Consider the following 23594-nt stretch of genomic DNA (forward strand, 5'->3'; position numbering starts at 1 on the left):
CATTCTCCAGATCTCTCACCAATTGGACAATGGTGGCTGAGCAACTGGCTTGTCACAATACGCCAGTCACTACTCTGGATGAACTGTGGTATCGTGTTGAAGCTGCATGGGCAGCTGTACCTGTACACGCCATCCAAGCATTGTTTGACTCAATGCCCAGGCGTATCGAGGCCTTTGTTAAGGCCAGAGGTGGTTGTTGTGGGTACTGATTTCTCAGAATCTATCCAACCAAATTGCGTGAAAATGTAATCACCTGTCAGTCCTAGTACAATATATTTGTCCAATGAATACCCGTTTATCATCTGCATTTCCTCTTGGTATAGCAATTTTAATGGCCAGTAGTGTATGTGTACTCCACGTCGATACGAAGACTGAAATAAGTAATATTGTGTCGAGTTGGAGGTGGAGTACGGTCTGAACGTTTCGGGGGCAGGCGGTTGGCCGTCATCAGGTGTCTGCGACCTTTGTACGAGCCGCCGACATTTGGCCGCCGAGCCCGCATCGCTACGCCCTGCCTCGCCTCTATTCTCTGCTCTCTCCATTAAACGAGCCGGATCGAATGATTTTTCGGCGTCCGGCCGCCCTGTCCCATTCTAAAGGCCGCTCGCCGGCATTTCGAGAGTCCGACTCGGCGCCGCCCGCTTCCGATAGGGTAGCGCGGACGGCCGCCCCAACCACGGAGTCGATGAGCCGTAGCGGCCCCACGATCGTCAGCCGGCCACTGGCGTCTGCGCCAACAGAAAGCAATAACCCGTAGAAATGGAAACTTTAATAAGAGGCAGGACAAGTGTCACTCGATGCAAACCTTTACCGTACTTGCTGTGTGACCTTAAACGTGTCCTCTACATTCCAACTAAACGTCAAAGTCATTTATTACCAAATCCAAAATATTTTACCCTTCACTGTCAAACATCCTGCCTCCAAACTCTAAAGTACTGAATGAAATAATGTAAGTAGGCTGTTTAGGCTTTTATGTTGGTAACGCCACGTAGCGCTCTGTATGAAAATCACTGACGGTGCTGTGTGCAGTCTGTATATATATATATATATATATATATATATATATATATATATATATATATATATATATATATATGATGATTTTTGAACACTATCAAGGTAAATACCTTGTTTATTCTCTACCAAAATCTTTCATTTGCTACCTATGCCTATCAGTAGTTAGTGCCTTCAGTAGTTAGAATCTTTTATTTAGCTGGCAGTATTGGCGCTCGCTGTATTGCAGTAGTTCGAGTAACGAAGATTTTTGTGAGGTAAGTGATTCATGAAAGGTATAGGTTATTGTTAGTCAGGGCCATTCTTTTGTGAGGATTACTGAAAGTCAGACTGCTTTGCGCTAAAAATATTGTGTGTCAGTTTAGTGTTGATCAGAATAAGTAAAGAGAGAAATGTCTGACTACGTTCAGTTTTGCTCAGCTGTTTAAAGCCGGCCGGTGTGGCCGTGCGGTTCTAAGCGCTTCAGTGTGGAACCGCGTGAGTGATACGGTCGCAGGTTCGAATCCTGCCTCGGGCATGGATGTTTGTGATGTCCTTAGGTTAGTTAGGTTTAACTAGTTCTAAGTTCTAGGGGACTAATGACCTCAGCAGCTGAGTCCCATAGTGCTCAGAGCCATTTGAACCATTTCTCTTAAATCTACTGTTATTGTCGTCTTCAGTCCTGAGACTGGTTTGATGCAGCTCTCCATGCTACTCTATCCTGTGCAAGCTTCTTCATCTCCCAGTACTTACTGCAACCTACATCCTTCTGAATCTGCTTAGTGTATTCATCTCTTGGTCTCCCTCTACGATTTTTACCCTCCACGCTGCCCTCCAGTGCTAAATTCCATGTTAATAAATTTCTCTTCTTCAGAAATGGTTTTCTTACATTGCCAGTCTGCATTTTATATCCTCTGTTCTTCGATCATCATCAGTTATTTTGCTGCCCAGACAACAGAACCCGTCTACTACTTTAAGGGTCTCGTTTCCTAATCTAATTTCCTCTGCATGTTGCCCTAGACGAATATAGCGCTCGTGTTCCCGAACGCGCGTTGCTATTGCCCCTTGAGTCTCGCCGATGTTTGCCTCTCCACATTCGCATTCCACCTTGTACACGCCTGAACAACTTGCACGGGAAGATACATTTCACGCTCGAAGTGGAGAAGAATGGTGCAATTCCATTTCTAGACGTCGAAGTGTACAGGACAGAGGACGGCACACTGGGGCACAGTTTACACATTCAGACAGGTATCTGCACTCCTAACCCTACCACCATCCAGCGGAGAAGAACTCGGTCATCCGTTCTTTGGCAATCGGCGCGCACCGCCTAAGTGATGCTCAAAACATAACACCTGAACTTAAAAGGCTACGCACAACGTTTCTAGCCAATGGCTACAGCCATAAGTCGATCCACACAGCTTTGTCGACCAACACAAGTAAGCAAGATAAGCAAGAAATAGACAAACTGCAGCCAGTAGTGCGCTTACCTTATGTGAAAAATGTTACTGACCGAATAGGCAAACACCTTCGCCGCGTTGGGGTGCAGCCTGTCTTACATAGTAGTAGTAGGATCCAGGACGTGCTAGGCTCCACTAAGGACAAGGTGGATGCATTACACACTGCAGGCGTTTACAATGTGGAATGCGAATGTGGAGATGCATACATGGGCGAGACTGGCAGGCCAATAGCAACGCGCGTTTGAGAACACGAGCGCTATATTCATCTAGGGCAACATAACGAAACTGCAGTGGCAGAACATCAGCACGACTGCGGAAAAGAAATCAAATTCTGCGAAGCCTGTGTGTAGGCCAAGCAGCCGGTTACGACGAAACGCAGAATCAGGGAGGCCATCGAAATACTTAAAACCCTAATAACATGAATAGGGAGGATGGACTCATCTTGGCTGCCAGCAATCAGAGCCCAACAGACCGCACTGTCAACATGAGGCACGAGCACTACCGGCGAGTAACTGTTGCCGCGCGGCCGACGTCCGGCATTTGGTAAACAGCAGCCAACTTCTCATTCGACTGTGGCCACCAATCATGGCACATAACACAAGAGCCAATAGACAAAAGAGGTTACGTTCCTCCTCCAACGCAATAATCTATCAAAATAAAGTTCCCTCTCCTTCTTCCTTAAGTGACCAATGAAACCAACTATTTTTTTTAAATTATGACGTAATAGCATGCGCAGTGAACAGTAACAACCAAATATAAGGGACAAATCAAATGGTTCGGAGCACTATGGGACTTAACATCTGTGGTCATCAATCCCCTAGAACTTAGAACTACTTAAACCTAACTAACCTAAGGACATCACACACCTCCATGCCCGAGGCAGGATTCGAACCTGCGACCGTAGTATAAGGGACACTGAGTAGCTAGAACGCACCAGTAGATCCAGAAGAAGGCCACTGCAACCGTGGTTTTTCTCCAGCAGCAGTGGCTTTATATATTATGACGCGGTACCACACCCAGAAAACTTTTATGTCGAAGAAAATATACGTATGAAACTTCTATTGTAGGGCTAGCTGGACGCAAAAATCAGAAAAGCATTTCGAGGACAGCCCTCTGCCCTGCTCTAAACTCTGGAATAGTGCTCAAAATGTTCAGATGTGTGTGAAATCTTATGGGACTTAACTGCTAAGGTCATCAGTCCCTAAGCTTACACACTACTTAACCTAAATTATCCCACGGACAGACACACACACCCATGCCCGAGGGAGGACTCGAACCTCCGCCGGGACCAGCCGCAGAGTACATGACTGCAGCGCCCTAGACCGCTCGTGGAATAGTGCTCTGGAACTGCCCGTACTAGTGTCTTGTACACATTTTCTTTTATAGATCCCCTTTACTCTGCAAGAACTCTTTCAACAAATCTATGTCTTCCATTTGTCTTCCGTACTATTGGATCTAAGCTTTCGTCCCGTGTAGCTTCGCTTCTTAGTATTATCCGTAAATAGTTACATGATGTGACGGGCTCAAATTGTTCACCACTAATCTTATATAATCTAATAGTTTCGGGTTTCTTCCTCCTTGTTATATGCATCACCTTGCAGTTATCCACATTTAAAGAGAAATGCTATTCCTTACGCCATATGGGGAACTTGACAAAGAATTTTTAAGTTAAATGCGCTCGTCCCACGACGATACTTTTCTATAGACTATACTACTGTCAGTGAACAATGCGACAGAGCCCATCCATCTGCAGGAATTCTAGTTACTTTTTCGACCATCGCCGTGCTATTGCAAGTCTAGAAAACAGTACTCCATCAGCTCTCAGCTCACTCTCAAAGAAAGGAATGAAGTAAACAGCAAATAAATGGCTCCTACAACAAACTGGTAGCAAGTTGGGCGCAGAAAATTCCTCGTTGCCACGGTGAAATAATGCAGTTCCTTAGAGTAGCCTGGTCTTTTTCCACGCCGGCCATAAGAACGAATGTTGAAATCCATAGGTTTAAAAGCGGGTGCAGGACGAGTATTTTCGGCACTCTGGGATGGCGCATACGACGTGATTCGCGCGGCTCGTAAATCAGCAGACACGTCGCTGCGCCCTGCGGTATATCGCGCGATTTTAATGTGCCGTCGCCGGCAGGGACCAGTGGGCGCTGCATGCGTGCGATTTCCCACGTACTTTTGTTGCACACGTGCGTTGTGTGTGTATGTGTGTCTATTGGTGCGTGTGTCTGTCGGCAGCTTCGTGACTGCTAATTTAAGGTGCTCATGGGGCGTTTGTCAAAATGCACCGACCATAAATTTTGCCAGCCGTAATCTTAAAGAGGAGCGCCGTTATACAACCGTATATTTAGAATAGCCGTCTGTGCATGGCAGCGCCCGGCAAACGGAGGTCACAGTCCTCTGAACCGATTACACCGCCCGCGTGATGGACGCGTTGTTTAATAGCTCGTAATTGCAAATCGCTGGTCGCGTTAGAGTTAGCGGGCTCTGCCGGGCACCGGCCTCCTTGGCGGAAAGTGCGCTTTTGTCGGAAGCCGAGCAGCAGGGCAATCCGTAAATCAGAGCGTTCACGTGCCTGAACCTGAGCCAGCAGTATCTGCGACTCCATCCGCCTCCTGAGTCATACACACGCACGCAGGTGAGAACTCTTTGGCGGCCATCGTTGACGCCTCTGTGCTCTTTATTTAGGTGTCTGGAAATAGATACTAATGGCGGTCGCAAGATAACTCTGAGCTGTGCCACACGTTCCCACAAGTGACCTTGTTGTTGTTGTGGTCTTCAGTCCTGAGACTGGTTTGATGCAGCTCTCCATGCTACTCTATCCTGTGCAAGCTTCTTCATCTCCCAGTACCTACTGCAGCCTACATCCTTCTGAATCTGCTTGGTGTATTCATCTCTTGGTCTCCGTCTACAATTTGTGCCCTCCACGCTGCCCTCCAATGCTAAATTTGTGATCCCTTGATGCCTCAGAACATGTCCTACCAACCGATCCCTTCTTCTAGTCAAGTTGTGCCACAAACTCCTCCCCAATTCTATTCAAAACCTCCTCATTACTTATGTGATCTACCCATCTAATCTTCAGCATTCTTCTGTAGCACCACATTTCGAAACCTTCTATTCTCTTCTTGTCCAAACTAGTTGTCGTCCATCTTTCACTTCCATACATGGCTACACTCCATACATACACTTGCAGAAATGACTTCCTGACACTTAAATCTATACTCGATGTTAACAAATTTCTCTTCTTCAGGAACACTTTCCTTGCCATTGCCAGTCTACATTTTATATCCTCTCTACTTCGACCATCATCAGTTATTTTGCTCACCAGATAGCAAAACTCCTTTACTACTTTAAGTGTCTCACAGCCTAATATAATTCCCTCAGCATCACCCGACTTAATTCGACTACATTCCATTATCCTCGTTTTGCTTTTGTTGATGTTCATCTTATACCCTCCTTTCAAGACACTGTCCATTCCCCTCGACTGCTCTTCCAAGTCCTTTGCTGTCTCTGACAGAATTAGAATGTCATCACGAACCTTAAAGTTTTTATTTCTTCTCCATGGATTTTAATACCTACTCCGAATTCTTCTTTCGTTTCCCTCACTGCTTGCTTGAACAACATCGGGGAGAGGCTACAATCCTGTCTCACTCCCTTCCCAACCACTGCTTCCTTTTCATGTCCCTCGACTCTTATAACTGCCATCTGCTTTCTTACAAATTGTAAATAGCCTTTCGCTCCCTGTATTTTACTCCTGCCACCTTCAGAATTTGAAAGAGAGTATTCCAGACAACATTGTCAAAAGCTTTCTCTAAGTCTACAAATACTAGAAACGTAGGTTTGCCTTTTCTTAATCTAGCTTCTAAAATAAGTCGTAGGGTCAGTATTGTCTCACGTGTTCCCATATTTCTACGGAATCCAAACTGATCTTCCCCAAGGTCGGCTTCTACCAGTTTTTCCATTCGTATGTAAAGAATTCGCGTTAGTATTTTGCAGCTGTGACTTATTAAACTGATAGTTCGGTAATTTTCACATCTGTCAACGCCTGCTTTCTTTGGGATTGGAATTATTATATTTTTCTATAAATCTGAGGGTATTTCGCCTGTCTCATGCATTTTGCTCACCAGATGGTAGAGTTTTGCCAGGACTGGCTCTCCCAAGGCTGTCAGTAGTTCTAATGGAATGTTGTCTGTTCCCGGGGCCTTGTTTCGGCTCAGGTCTTTCAGTGCTCTGTCAAACTCTTCACGCAGCATCATATCTCCCATTTCATCTTCATCTACATCCTCTTCCATTTCCATAATATTGTCCTCAAGTACATCGCCCTTGTTTTTCCATAATGTCTATGGTCGGAAATCACAGATTCACCATGATTTTACATTATTTTCGTGTTGTAGAGCCCTTTCAAAATCTGGTTTCAGTTTAGTAGAAATATGGTTAATGCCAGCAGACCAAAAATTATTACGTCACTGTTGTAAGAACTCTGCATTCCATATGTCGTTTCTTGAACATATCAACTCAATCTTCTACACGAATGTTAGAGCTCGTCCTTTTTATACGTGTTTGCAACAAAGGTTTGTTGTTTGGCGATACGCTTACCCCATCTCTATTTTGATCACAGAAACATGTTTCAGCACCTACGTTCCAGTTTCCATGAATTTGTAAGTACTCAATCTTAAAATACATTCACTGTGCTGGGTAGCGCATTGGACGACGACGGTTCAAACTCGCGTCTAGCCATCCTGATTTAAGTTTTCCTTGATGTCCCTAAATCGCTTGAGGCAAATGCTGGGATGGTTCCTTCTAAAGCACACAGCCGCTTTCCTTCTCCACCCTTCCCTGATACGAGCTTGTGCTCTGTCTCTAAGGACTCCTCTTTAAGATGTATTCCACATTTAGTTGTATTTCTTTTGTCCAAACAATTCCACACTTGTTATTATTTAAATAATATAAAGTATGCAACAGTTACATTTTTGAAAGAACCTACTTATATCGTATTTTACTATTTAAATCACTAGCTGAGAAACCCGTCGTTGATGGAGTATTCATTTATAGCCATGTCTGAGACTTTGTACACGTGGAATTGACGTATGAAGCTTCTTTATATACAATGTTTGAAGTTTGGAGACATGTACGTAGAGTTTGTTTGATTCACTTAACACGGGAGAGAGCCGTTTTGAGCTGGCCGTGCAAAAAGGAACTGACACTAAAGTCTACGTCCGCAACACGCAGCGTCTGGCTTTGTGCTTTATGATCATTGCACAACAAAGGTCACCGGAAAAAGTACACGTTTAAAGCGAAATGGTAAATTGTTAAAAGATAAGCGGCATTCGGGGCACAAAAACTCGCTCGCTTGCGACACTTTCTGTCACAATTTCCACTTCAGTGATGTTATGTTGGAGAGAAGTAACTCTGAACCTCTGTGAATGAAGGGGTCCGAGGAGCAAGATAATGCATGCTGCCCTCGATCAGAGTTAGGCCGCACATTGCTTTTGGAAAGAGTTTCCAAAGAGCCAGTTAAAATTTAATGTTCTCGAGCCACGGCAAGCCTCGCCTTGATCTGCGTTGGATTCTTGAGACCACATGCTCCTCAGACTTTTAGCTGCTCTGGTGTACTCAGAATGAGTCAACCATTTTCTAGACTATTTATCGGTAAACAAAACAAAATCAAAATGTAGTGAGTAAGCATCCAAATCACAAACCATACTTAATAATAAACTTCCTAGCAGATTCAAACTGTGCGCCGGAAAGTCGGGTCTTTGGCTTCCGCAAGCAAGTTTTCAACCAATTGTGTTACCCAGCAGCTACCTCACACCTTTACTTACGGCAGTACCTCGTCTCCTACCTTGCAGACTTCACAGAAGCTCTCCTGCAAACGTTGCAAGAATATAATTCCTGGAAGAAAGGATGTTCCGGAGACATGGCTTAGCCACAGCCTGGGGGAAGTTTCCAGACTGAAAATTTCACTCTGCAGCGGAGTGTGAGCTGATACGAAACTCCCTGGCACATTGGAAATGTGTGCCTGACCTTTTATTTTCCTAGGCAATTATCTATTTTGCTTGGGGGATCTTGTTTTCCTAAAAATTAGATTGTACCTGCTGAGCCATTACAAGCATCCACAACGTGGAAATACATCAAGACCTACTACATATAGTTTTGTGGAAATTATCATATTTGTATTAAGTCTTTCGGTAAAAATAAATCTAAAGCCACTACACATCTATTTTTACTTTCTTGAAGATCAAATATTTTCCATAAAATGCTGCTATAAAATACTCCCAGCAAGTAAAACTACAGGGATTAAGGTAAGCTACAATAAAAATATAGACGCGAGCGTAACCAAATATGTGTTATAAATTTTAAGAAATACATAGATGCCAAAATATTTTTGAGTGCCGAAATACGGAGTATAGCTTGTGTCTTGCAGAAGCCAAATTAATTTATTCTAATTTTTAATCCGAAAATAGCGAAATGTAGCATTGTATCGGCCCAAAGAATGCAACCCAGTTGATTTCACGCTTTATACAGGGCTATTACAAATGATTGAAGCGATTTCATAAATTCACTGTAGCTCCATTCATTGACATATGGTCACGACACACTACAGATACGTAGAAAAACTCATAAAGTTTTGTTCGGCTGAAGCCGCACTTCAGGTTTCTGCCGCCAGAGCGCTCGAGAGCGGTGAGACAAAATGGCGACAGGCGCCGAGAAAGCGTATGTCGTGCTTCAAATGCACTCACATCAGTCAGTCATAACAGTGCAACGACACTTCAGGACGAAGTTCAACAAACATCCACCAACTGCTAACTCTATTCGGCGATGGTATGCGCAGTTTAAAGCTTCTGGATGCCTCTGTAAGGGGAAATCAACGGGTCGGCCTGCAGTGAGCGAAGAAACGGTTGAACGCGTGCGGGCAAGTTTTACGCGTAGCCCACGGAAGTCGACGAATAAAGCAAACAGGGAGCTAAACGTACCACAGCCGACGGTTTGGGAAATCTAACGGAAAAGGCTAAAGCAGAAGCCTTACCATTTACGATTGCTACAAGCCCTGAAACCCGATGGAAAACCGATGGATCGGTCATGGTGATTATCATGATCAGCAATTCATGTCATGGCCTCCACACTCTCCCGACTTAACCCCATGCGATTTCTTTCTGTGGGGTTATGTGAAAGATTCAGTGTTTAAACCTCCTCTACCAAGAAACGTGCCAGAACTGCGAGCTCGCATCAACGATGCTTTCGAACTCATTGATGGGGACATGCTGCGCCGAGTGTGAGAGGAACTTGATTATCGGCTTGATGTCTGCCGAATCATTAAAGGGGCACGTATCGAACATTTGTGAATGCCTAAAAAAACTTTTTGAGTTTTTGTATGTGTGTGCAAAGCATTGTGAAAATATCTCAAATAATAAAGTTATTGTAGATCTGTGAAATCGCTTCAATCATTTGTAATAACCCTGTATATATATATTGCTAATGATAGTCACTACTGGTATAAAGTTTGCTGTCTTAATACGGTAAAACATGATTTTTTGTGTGCAGGAAGCCTCAAAACTGAGTCTGAAAGTTTGAGGCGCACAAAAGCAATCAATTTGTAACGTCGAAAGTCTGACGTGAAGCTGGAATTGGCAGTTAGAAGACCGAGCAAGATCGCTCAGACGATATTTAGCAACTGTCCTGGAATCTTCTTTAGAAATTTTTACCCTGCGTATCACGTTGCTGTGAAAGCTTTGTGGCTAACGCTCTCGACACGTAGAGAGAGCACCAAGCTCTCTTCAGATTTCGTCGTCTGGTTGCTGTTTAGCAGAATAAATAGCCCAATGATCCATTAGCAGCTGTGGTAGATGTATCTCTTACATAACAGAAAGAAACTCTTTCGTTTAGCACAAATCTTGTGCTTCGTGGTACTCTGACGGTACACTCACGATATTGAGTCTGAAAATCTTATGTTTACTTCTGCGCCAATTTGGTATCAAAAGAACTTTGATGCAGTGAAGGAACTGAGTGGCGTTTACGGCCATAAAATTCCCTGGTGATGGGAACATGGAGCGTTGCCATAGAGAGAAGTCTACTCGGCAATGTAAGACTTGCCAAAAGCAAGAGTTACAGGCATTTAGGCAGAGTAGGAAAATAATTTGCGAATAAGTTGCATTAGCAGAAAACAAGTTGGATCACTACACAGTCTACTAAATATATAAAAGACCAAAGGTAGGAGGATGCTCAAGATTTACATCTACAGAAATGCGTTTTACTAAATTAAAGTCACCCGCTGTTTCCTGTCTGTATATGAAGGCTAATCTAAGAGAATACTTTAGGGTATTTGATACGGTTTTCACTGATAGACTGATCGACAAGGTAGGAGTGTGTGTGTGTGTGTGTGTGTGTGTGTGTGTGTGTGTGTCTGTGTGTGTGTCGGATCGCCAAGTTAAAGGCCATACCTAAGGGGAACGAAGCGTAAGTTCCAATGATCCAACCTTATGGGAGAAAGCACCCCATGACTACGTGATTCGTAGCACAGTTTTTAAAAGAAGAAGTAAAAATATTGAAAGGTAGTTTCCGTCAAGGAACAGCGACGAGGTCCCCACGAGAGCAGGGTTTTCTATGTACACCAACTTGGCCTGTAGTACTCGACAGATCTGCTATAGGCACTCACAACATATGGTAAATATTAAGTGTTTGCGTATCACCTCACTGTACGTATTAATAACCAGTACTTTGACAGCGATTAATACGAACAGTGACGAGACAAGAAAACATTTCGTGAGGTGGCTTACAAAACACTCGTTCGACTATTGCTCATGTGTGTGGGATCCGTACCAGGTCGGGTTGACAGAGGAGATAGAGAAGATCCAAAGAAGAGCGGCGCGTTTCGTCACAGGGTTATTTGGTAAGTGTGATAGCGTTGCGGAGATGTTTAGCAAACTCAAGTGGCAGACTCTGCAAGAGAGGCGGCCTGGATCGCGGTATAGCTTGCTGTCCAGGTTTCGAGAGGGTGCGTTTCTGGATGAGGTATCGAATATATTGCTTCCCCCTACTTATACCTCCCGAGGATATCACGAATGTAAAATTTGAGAGATTCGAGCGCGCACGGAGACTTTCCGGCAGTCGTTCTTCCCGCGAACCATACGCGACTGAAACAGGAAAGGGAGGTAATGACAGTGGCACGTAAAGTGCCCTCCGTCACACACCGTTGGGTGGCTTGCGGGGCATAATGTAGATGTAGATGTGTGAGTGGTACGTTTCTTGGATTACAACAAAAAAATGGCTCTGAGCACTATGGGACTTAACTTCTGAGGTCATCAGTCCCCTAGAACTTAGAACTACTTAAACCTAACTAACCTAAGGACATCACACACATCCATGCCCTAGGCAGGATTCGAACCTGACTGTAGCGCCTAAAACCGCTCGGCCACCCCGGCCGGCGGATTACAACAGTTCGCTTACTGAATGAACAGGAGCACTCTAACGGGAGACTCCTGGTTGGCCGAGCACTAGGTTGCTGGCACGGAAGACACGCGTTTCTTCGGAGCGCGTGCCTCACCGTCTTACTGCAGACTCACAATGGACCTGCGGCAGCTGACACCGCCCCGCAGTTCGCAGACTCACTAGTCGCAGTAGAACTGAAATGAGGCCGCTGACTCCTCGCGTTGTTACCAACACCCTCGTTTAAACACCCCAACGTGCAGAATATTCTAAAGATATCACTGTGTTCTGTTACTTTTATTTAGCTTTTCGGCAACACCGTTAATTCCCTAACGGCCATGACACATTAAATTGTAATGCGACTGTTTCATTTGCGCTCTTGAAATGTTCTTACAGATCTCTCAGTTTCACCTCTTCGCGGTTCATACATGAATCTACTTCAGTACCCGGTATTGCCTGGAAATGAATTTATTCCAATCTTCTATTAGTTCATCTATTAGTTCATCTCTTCTTGCCCCTCTCTCTGTCCACCTGCTCCCCCTCTCTGTGTCCACTCGCTCCTCCCACCTTCGTCCGTTTGTTCCTTCCCCTCTGTCCATCTCCTCCTCCACTTCTGTCCTTCCTCACCCCCTCTAAGTCCATCTCCTCCTTCGCCCTCTCCCTGTCCATCTACTCCTCTCCCATCTCCCTTTCCATCTCGTACTCCCCCTCTGTCCATCTCCTTCTCCTCCTTCTGTCTACCTCCTCCACCACCCTCTCTCTGTCCGTCTCTTCCTTCCCCCTCTCTCTGTCTGTCCATCTCCTCCCCCCTTGCCTCTCCACAGCATCAACGCTGCCCCAATAGGAGTTGCTGGTTCTTACTGCACCGTTTATGTTTCTATCCAGGGATTCCCCATGTATGCACACATCACATACATTTAACACATTTCACCTGTATCTCCATCTAATTTCATCCTGCAGTTTCGTTTTCATGCAGCTCATTGTTTATCATGCCATATCTTCTGAATTATGTGTTGTACAATGGTGTAATTTACTAGGTACACGAGAAATGTGTTACACGCGTGTTAATTTTAATGACCACATATCTCCTGAACTGTATGACGAATAATGACATATTTTTGCAGGAAAATTCAGTGGTATACGTGAATAACGTCTACAAAATGTGTCGAGAATACAGCTAATAGTAAAGGATGATAAATTAAAACGTCATTGTTCATGCGGCAGTTTTACTGGATGAACAGCGAAAATATAGTAAGCGAGAAAATTACGTGTAAAGTGCGTTACAATACCGGATGAATATAGTCTGGGTATTCTGGCATCGAGGACTACAATGCTTTTTCAACCCCTTCCCAACCCCTTCGATACGTAAATGGTTCTCGGCCTCACTGCGATTCCTAACAGACAGACAGTGATACGGGTACCAAGTTTGGTTGAAATCGGTCCAGGGGTTTAGGAGGTGATGTGGAAGAAACATACACACACACATGTAAGCCCGCTTCCATTTTCATAATATGTATATATATATATATATATATATATATATATATATATATATATATATATATATGGATAATGAACAAATGAACAACTCTGTCAGGACGAAGCACCCGTTTTAATTACAAATACCGACACATTTGTGCCAGTGAGCCTTTGTAACAAACAAAAAAATCTAGGAATGAAGTAAACAAGTTAAGAGAAGGTTTATTACAATGAAAAGAATACCCCTAGCTGCATACAGTCGTTGATATAAGTCAACGGGGACAGTTGAAAATGTGTGCCCCGACCGGGACTCGAACCCCGGGATCTCCTGCTTACATGGCAGACACTCTATCCATCCGAGCCACCGAGGACACAGAGGATAATGCAACTGCAGGGATTTATATCTGGCACACCTCCTGTGAGACCCATATTCCCAACGTATTGTCCCGCACTATATTCATAGTGCCCCTGCCCATTATACTCATTACTCGCGGTTTTTTGTCGATTCCCGTAAGAGTTCGAGCACCGTTTGTGCATCCGCACAGAAGAAGATGGTCAAATGGCCGTGAGCCTTATATATATGTCCGAAAGAACAGATACCATCTTCATACATACAAGTTCAGAGAAGATATTAACAACAGAAAGAGGCAAGCGCAAAGTGGCGGGGGGACGTGCAAACACATGGGTGTCATTAATGCCGATGCTGAGGAAGTGGGGCCGGCCGAAGTGGGCGCGCGGTTCTGGCGCTGCAGTCTGGAACCGCGAGACCGCTACGGTCGCAGGTTCGAATCCTGCCTCGGGCGTGGATGTGTGTGATGTCCTTAGGTTAGTTAGGTTTAACTAGTTCTAAGTTCTAGGGGACTAATGACCTCAGCAGTTGAGTCCCATAGTGCTCAGAGCCATTTGAACCATTTGAGGAAGTGGGCTGTGATGAGAAATGCGAGTGACAGTGGTCACAACTAAATACATGAATATAGGTTTTCAAGTGACTTAGTGCGAGATCAGTGAAGTGTTGTGCGCGTTGTATAAATCACTTCTGCAGTAGTAGCAGACGCAATTGCAGATTAGTTTAATATAAATTCGTTAATAGCTGGAAATAGTGGAGTATCATTATCTGCATAGAATTATGGTCGCTCGAAGTTTTCCCAAATCGCACTATAACAGAGAAATTAGTTTAGTAAGTAATGTAAAATATATTATATATGAAAACCCGTACGAAGTTGTGCTGGCTCAGGTCTTACCGAGCCACATCTTACCGCAAGGCTAATCGTATTAAAAAAATACAGATAGTGTTATTTAAGTGCAAAAGTTGTAGAAAATACGTGGGTGTAAGTGTAGAAGATTTTTCCACTCGGTGGAGGTAAAAATTAAGACATGCCGAGATAGACCAAAAAACTGAAACGTGTCAACAGTATTTCAAGTAAATTAAAACATTGAAAGCAACTAAACATATTCTTTTTTATTGTATCAGTTATTTTCATAACAGTCTGAACACTTAAAAATTGTTTTATGCTTATCCATTACGGATATTTTAGAACCGTGACTGTAAATTGCCTTTACTCAAATGGTTCAAATGGCTCTGAGCACTATGGGACTTAACAGCTGTGGTCATCAGTCCCCTAGAACTTAGAACTACTTAAACCTAACTAACCTAAGGACATCACACACATCCAAGCCCGAGGCAGGATTCGAACCTGCGATCGTAGCAGTCGCGCGGTTCCGGACTGCGCGCCTAGAACCGCGAGACCACCGCGGCCGGCCGCCTTTACTCAACCTGCATCTGATTACCACAGGTTTAGACGTTGTGTCACTTACGCGAGTGATCACAACTGTTTTTTCTATTGCTGTGAAGTGGGATACAGCCCTATGATGGCAACGTTACTTGTATCTGTGCAGTGAGACGGCATCAGTTATTATTTGCGCTAGACACTGGCGTGAAGCAGAAATCTCAGTACCGGAATAAAAGCTTCTGCAGGCAATAAAGAAACATGACTTCATTTACTGCTGGCTGATGGTAAGATTTCAAATACTTTTGGTTTGTATCGGCAAAATATGGAAAGCTTCTACGCTCTTTGTCTTTGGCAGGCCAAGTGTTCTGTCAACTAAAATGCCCGAGCATGACTCACGATCCGTCGTCACAGCTTTACTTCCGCCAGTACCTCGTCTCCTACTTATCATAGGGGTCGTGAGTCGTGTTCGGTTAGCTCTGTTGGTAGAGCACTTGTCCACGAAAGGCAAAGGTTCCGGCTTCGAGTCCTCGTCAGGCATACAGTTTTAATATACGAGGTTCACTCCAAAAGAAATGCACACTATTTTTGTAAAAATACAGTTTTGATTCTGCATGTGTGAAAGTTTTACAGTGGGTAGATACATTCTTCCCGTCTGTTTTCAAACTTAGTTCAACCTGTTCCCGTGAGTGGCGCCGTCATAGCATGTCTTTAAGATGGCTGCTACACTTGACGTTCGTCAGAAGCAACGTGCTGACATAGACTTCCTGTGTTGTGAAAACGAGACAGTGGGAAACATCCACAACAGGTCGAAAAAGGTGTATGGAGATGCTGCTGTCGATCGCAGTACAGTTAGTCGGTGGGCAAGCAGGTTACGTGGTGAAAGCGGCCACGGCAATATTGACGACTGTCCTCGCAGCGTCAGGCCTCGTACTGCACGCACTCCAGAGAATGTGCAGAGAGTTAACGAATTGGTGACTGCTGACAGACGCATCACAGTGAACGAATTGTCACGCTTCGTTGGGATAGGGAAAGGAAGTGTTTGCACAGTACTGAAAGTGTTGACGTTAAAAAAAGGTTTGTGCCAGGTGGGTTCCCAGGATGTTGACAGTGGCTCATAAAGAAACAAGGAAGACGGTATGCGGCGAACTTTTGGAACAGTACTAGAATGGTGGAGATGAATTTCTTGGAAGAATTGTGACAGGTGATGAAACATGGCTCCATCATTTTTCACCAGAGACGAAGAGGCAATCAATGGAGTGGCATCATGCAAATTCACCCAAGGAAAAAAAATTCATAACCACACTTTCTGCTGGAATAGTTATGGCTACGGTGTTTTTCGATTCCGAAGGACTCTTGCATGTGGACATCATGCCAAGTGGAACCACCATAAATTCTGATGCATATGTGACGACACTGAAGAAACTTCAAGCTCGACTGAGTCGTGTTCAACCACGTCGGCAAAAGCAGGATGTTTTGCTGTTACACGACAATGCACGGCCACATGTCAGTCAAAAAACCATGGAAGCGATCACAAAACTCGGATGGACAACACTGAAACACCCGCCTTACAGTCCTGACCTGGCTCCATGTGACTATCATCTTTTTGGGAAACTGAAAGACTCTCTTCGTGGAACAAGGTTTGAAGATGATGACTCCCTTGTGCACGCTGCCAAACAGTGGCTCCAACAGGTTGGTGCAGAATTTTACCGTGTGGGTATACAGGCGCTGGTTCCAAGATGGCGTAAGGCAGTTGAGAGGGATGGAAATTATGTGGAGAAATGAAAATATTGTTCCTAAAGGATGTATCTACACACTGTAAAACTTTCAAACATGTAGAATAAAAGATGAATTTTAAAAAAAAATACTGTGTTTTTCTTTTGGATTGACGCTCGTACCTGTAAGTTTCACACAAACACAAATTTCACTTGCGCCACGGAACTCGCAATACAATTATATTTGTGGGACGGAATGAACTTTGTACAGGAGTGCGCCGTACCGTCGGTGATATCCGTGCCATTCTCGCCTGATACACCTGATATCGACGTCAGATGGTCTGCGATGACAAGGACGGAGGAGAGAGTGGAGGCGGCGCCCGCTGCACGACTGTGGCTGCCACCTCCGCCGCCGCCGCGGTCGTCGTCTGCGCTAATGAGGCGGCGCTGACCCAGAGGGCGCTCGAGGGCCCTCGGCGCCTGATGGTCCGGGAGCTGCTTGGCCGCAGGCGGCCTGCACAGCACAAATCCCACAGTACTCAGTCTGGATAAAACATCTTGTGATCGTACAAGTAAGACATGACAGATAGACATGGTGCGTCTAAGGTATTCGGTAAATGATATCACTGAGTGCAGGTAAAAGAGCATACAAGCAAAATACCGTGGTTCGCCATTAAACTATCATCAGCTGTTTTCGTTCAGCCACGAAAGCTTTCCATCCAAGGGAGGGAGGCTTGTACATGTAGGCTGCGGCCGGGAGTGAGATGTAGCGCGACGTGGCGAATAACTCAGGTATTGTTGTTGTGGTCTTCAGTCCTGAGACTGGTTTGATGCAGCTCTCCATGCTACTCTATCCCTTGCAAGCCTCTTCATCTCCCAGTACCCACTGCAGCCTACATCCTTCTGAATCTGCTTAGTGTATTCATGTCTTGGTCTCACTCTCCGATTTTTACCCTCCACGCTGCCCTCCAATACTAAATTTGTGATCCCTCGATGTCTCAGAACATGTCCTACCAACAGATCCCTTCTTCTAGTCACGTTGTGCCACTAGCTCCTCTTCTCCCCAATTCTCTTCAATACCTCCTCATTAGTTATGCGATCTACCCATCTAATCTTCATCATTCTTCTGTAGCACCACATTTCGAAAGCTTCTATTCTCTTCTTGTCCAAACTATTTATCGTCCACGTTTCACTTCCATACATGGCTACACTCCATACAAATACTTTAAGAAACGACTTCCTGACATTTAAATCTATACTCGATGTTAACAAATTTGTCTTCTTCAGAAACGCTTTCCGTGCCATTGCCCGTCTACATTTTATGTCCTGTCTACTTTGACCATCATCAGTTATTTTGCTCCCCAAATAGCAAAACTCCTTTACTACTTTAAGTGTCTCATTTGCTAATCTAATTCTCTCAGCATCACCCGACTTAATTCGACTACATTCCATTATCTTCGTTTTACTTTTGTTGATGTTCATCTTATACCTTCCTTTCAAGACACTGTTCATTCCGTTCACCTGCTCTTCCAAGTCCCTTGCTGTCTCTGACAGAATTACATTGTCGTCGGCGAACCTCAAAGTTTTTATTTCTTCTCCATGGATTTTAATACCTACTCCGAACTTTTCTTTTGTTTCCTTTATTGCCTGCACAATAAACAGGTTGAATAACGTCGGGGATAGGCTACAACCCTGTCTCACTCCCTTCCCAACCACTGCTTCCCTTTCATACCCCTCGACTCTTATAACTGCCATCTGTTTTCTGTACAAATTGTAAATAGCCTTTCGCTCTCTGTATTTTACCCCTGCCACCTTCAGAATTTGAAAGAGAGACGAATGTTTAAAAATAAGCAGCGCACTGACCTTTAGTTGTACTTGAGGCTTTTATGTGTTGTTAAAGAAGTTGATTATATAAAGTACAATGGGGATGAGTAGAAACCAAACTTCCGGAAAAGTTCTATGCTATTGTGTGGGAAGATAGATTGCTATTAATTTTAATTGTAATAATCAACAGCCTCAGTTGCACCGTTTACCTAGAATTTACCTAGGTTTCAGTCGGGATAAGCCAAACTTCTTCATAATAACAATAATTAACGTTTGTCCATAGTGGACATCGTTAAGCTAAAACTACAAATCCACAAATTATCGTCAGACTGTAAAAACTTATCTGAAACTGCCTCGACCCCACTTTACGACCGCGATGCGGCAGCCACGAGTACTGTACTGGAACTGACCGTAGCGTCATGAGGCCCGCCTAGGCGGAAACAATACCTTGCGCCTGCGCATAAACTGTATGATAGTTACTTGTTGGGACAAGACGCGAACTTAACTCCTGACCTTGAATTTACTAGTAAAGTGAAGTAAAAGATATAGCTGAGGAAAAGGGCGTATATGTTATCCTGTGCACAACGTAATTAGATCGACTGACTTAACATTTATGAAGTTTTCATTGGTCATGATACGAGGAAGACATCGTGTGCTTACAAGGTATGGCCTATCTTGGAAAATTTTTGTGCTTAAGCACGAAGTTTAATCGCCTAAAAAGAACTTAGGAGTGCGCAGGATAATTGCGAAGATATTTACAAACTACTATATCAATGAAAGATTTGTTTGCATAGTTTGGTAGTGAACTAATTTAACAGGGGCATTACGAATTTCAAAGTTAACGACATTGTCAGTAAATGTTTTGTTCACTCTGACACAAATGTCGGATGTGGGGCTGAATTTTCTTCGCCGAACTTCATTTGTGGGTGCCAATCTAAACTGTGTTCTTGTAATGTCAGTAGACGGTAAGCAAATATGCAATCCCGTTTCATTAAGTAAAAGTCCAGTTTTAAAGTATACTTTAATCCGACTTTGTTTCGGCTAATTGAAAATCTATGGTTGTGTTTTCGGAATTTGTGGAGTGAACAGAAACAGTAATCGTCAACGTTTCTTCAGAAGAAGACCAAGAATTTGATGGAAATGAAGAACCACATGGTACTCTTCTAGACCCAGGAGATTATGCTGAGAGTAAAGTGTACGGGACAAGTAAACACTTATTTAGATTGCATGCATGTAAAATTTGTTACTTAGAAGCGAAAGGCCGATTAAGGCGTGATGTATGAGAAAATACAGGGGTACATATAAACTTTTACTGTTCGAGAGATAATTGAACCACATTTTGTACACCTTGTCATTACGTTATTCGCTATAGGCTGGATTTTTTGATCAAGATATCGCTGGAAATTTTTAGAACATATACTATTACTTGAAGAACATATCCTCAAACGTTACTTTAGTTATCAGTTTCAAAACGTGGTAGGTTATTCTTAGTAATTAGATAAAGAAATCTGTGTGTAAGTGTTTTTAATATCAGCCTTGGAAATCTTGCAATAATTTTATAAATTTATGTGTACGATATACAGCAATTTTTGTTATACAAAAATTGAAATAAACTTGACAGTATTGCAATTTGAAAAATTTTGTACCACAGGTAGTTGTGTTACAGTATACAAGATGAGGTGACGGAAGTCAGGGGATAGCGATATGTACCTAAACAGATGGCGGTAGTATCGCATACAGAAGGTATGGAAGGGCAATGCAATGATGCAGCTGTCGCTTGTATTCAGGTGGTTTATGTAAAAAGGTGTCCGGCGTGATTATGGCAGTACGACGGGAACTAACAGACTTCGAACGCGGGATGGTAGTTACAGCTAGAAGCATAGAATATTCCATTTCGAAAATCGTTAAGGAACTCGATAGTCTGAGTTCCACAGTGTCAAGAGTGTACCGAGAATACCAAATTTCAGGCATTAATCTCATCACAGACAACGACCGAGAGCAGCGGCGTTTGCGTAGAGTTGTCAGTGCCAAGAGACAAGCAGCGCTTTGTGAAACAACCACAGAAATCAATGTGGGACGTACGACGAACGCATTCGTTAGGACAGCACGGTGAAACTGGACGTTAATGTGCTATGGCAGAGGACGACCGATGCGAGTGCCTTTACTGGCAGTGCGAGGTGCCGGGGCTAGCAGTGTATTTAACACTAAATTCTTCTCGAATCTTCAAATGTAAATGATGCTCTAAGCCCTCCCCCCCCCCCTTTTGTGACTCCGACTTTTGCTGTTGCACATGGATTAAAAAAAACGCGAACTGACTGTAATCTACCCTGCAAGTGGAGTAGAAAAGAGTTTGGCACCTGCAATAATGTAATTGGATAGAAATTAAGGAAAGTTTCATTAACGTAGTGAGAAATGAAAGGGTTACTCTACCGATTAACAGAATGAAAGTTCTGTCCAAAATAATAATTTGATTTATTATGAGTAAACTCAAAATAATAAACAAAGCACACGAAACATTTACAATACATCAGATTGGATACTCAAATAAATGCTGTGAAGGTGAAGTTGTCCATAAACTAGATTGTGACATTTATGACCAAGTGGTATGTGGAGCCAATTCCTTGCAACTCAAATCTTAAGAGAAACACACAGGCAACCCAACATTAATTGCTGCTACAGTAGTGATAACTCAGACAATGAACACCCAAGACAGAACAAAGTTAGAAAAGACGAACAGGCGAGCTCTGCTCAGCTCTGATTATCACCTAGCAAAATTCCGTGATTTGCTGGTGCTGCGGACGTACATTACCAAGCTGTCTTCTTAACTGCAAGGACACGATCTGGCATACCGGAGGCGATGGCTGGTTGCTTCGACGTCCCGTCGTGGTGATGATAATGTCGTGAGTATACCCCCGAAACAAATTCTCCTGGTCTGGTTGTTCCAGACTGAAGACTTCCTAGCAACACAAATACGCCTCTGAGGGAGACGAAGAAGGCTCGCTACACAATCACGTACGGCACAGTGAGCGATTTTAACAAGAGAAGTCACACAGTAACTACGGTACAGCCAACTTTAGCCAAAACTGCTCAAGACGGACAACATAGGCCGCCTGTACGCAGAACGCTCAATTGCCAACTGTACTCGGAAAGTTACGTTGAAGTCGAAACTTCAGCAACTTCATCAAATAGTTACAATTAAATTAAAGTATACTAGACAGCCAACGGAAGGCAGGCTGTCCAGAGCAGCGAGAGCTCAGTCTTGTAACCTACTCCGATCGAAAGGCGCGAGCCGACTCTCTCAAGAGCACCCGTACAAGCCAAACACAGAACATTTCCACCCCCACGACAGTGGCAGTGGTTAAATGTTCCAATCAGTTAAACGTTCCAATCAGCAACTCGAAAACCGACAGAAAATTCCACTCTATTGCCGACGCACTACTATTCCACCAATGGAGATACTTGGCGCCAATTTCTGCGCCGATTTTGCTACGTCACGGTGCTATCCCCCGAGCAAGCCAATCACAGTTATGATTTTGCAGAAAACGCGGGAATTTGCCCACCAAGACTGCCTGGGGAGACAAGTCATTCCCACGCCTCACTGGTATCCCGCCAGAAAGTGTTTTCACTAAGTTTCTGCGAAGTAACAGAATCTCTAGCCCAGCCGCTCCGTCAGGCCCCTCTGGGCGTGTCGCCGCCACTCTTATGACAATGTCGGCGTCTGGAAAGCATCCACTCGACTCCCTCACACCCGTCGGCTTAACCCTTAAACAAGATCAGCAGTACTCGCCTGTTACCGGACCACCCGGGTGACGAGAGACGCTGCGTGGGAAATCCGCGTGTGAAAGAATAGCAACTTTTCACCGCATGCAATTAGAGAGGAAAATCGAATTACTCAGAGTCAGATAGAAATGTGAGAGGGGGCTCATGCCACCTCTCAACAGCGCGACAATGCTTGCGACGCCTCTCCTGGGCTCCTGACGTTATCAGTAGGATCCTAGACGACTGGACATCCGCGGCACGGTCAGATGAGTCCCGATTTCGCTTGGTAAGAGCTGATAGTTGGTTCGAGTGCGGCGCAGACACTGTGCAAGCTAGCGGTGGTTCCATAATGGTGTGTGCTGTGTGTGCGTGGAATGGACTGGGTCCTATAATCGAACTGACCCGATCGTTAACTGGAAATGGTTATGTTCGGCTACTTGGAAACCATTTGCAGCAAACAACGATGGAATTTTTCTGAATGACAATGCGCCATGCACCGGGCGACAATTGTCCGCCACTGGTTTGAAGAACATTGTGGACATTTCGAGTGATTTGGCCACCCAGATCGCGCGACATCAATCTCGGATAATCGACTTGTCAGTTCGTGCACAAAATCCTGCACCAATAACACTTTCGCAGTTATGGACGGCTATAGATACAACGTGGCTCATTATTTCTGCAGGGCACTTCCAACGACTTATTGAGTCCATGCCACGTCGAGATGCTTCACTACTCCGGGTGCGAGGAGGTCCGACACGATATTAGGAGGTATCCCACAACTTTTGTCACCTAAGTCCACAACGTTTGTTGCAAGTTTCATTTTTTAATTGGCAATGCTTCATCAGGAAATGTTCCTTATACTGAAAAATGAAAGTTGCAGGATATACATAAAAAGATTTTACTAGCATTTATCTCAGAACCAAGTACCTTAATGCAGGCCATAGCCACAGGTTTGGTCATTCTGGTCCTCATGTAGCTCTTCCTTCTAGTCTGATCCTTGTGGCGTGACATTCTGACAATATCATTCACAGACATTTCAGAGTTAGCGATACGCATATCATCAGTCTTATTCAATAGGTTTTCAGTGAAGCTCAAAAAAATGGTTCAAATGGCTCTAAGCACTATCGGACTTAACATCTGAGGTCATTAGTCCCCTAGACTTAGAACTACTTAAACCTAACTAACCTAAGGACATCACACACACCCATGCCCGAGGT

This window comes from Schistocerca piceifrons, chromosome 8 (assembly GCF_021461385.2).
Source record: "Schistocerca piceifrons isolate TAMUIC-IGC-003096 chromosome 8, iqSchPice1.1, whole genome shotgun sequence".
NCBI lineage: Eukaryota > Metazoa > Arthropoda > Insecta > Orthoptera > Acrididae > Schistocerca > Schistocerca piceifrons.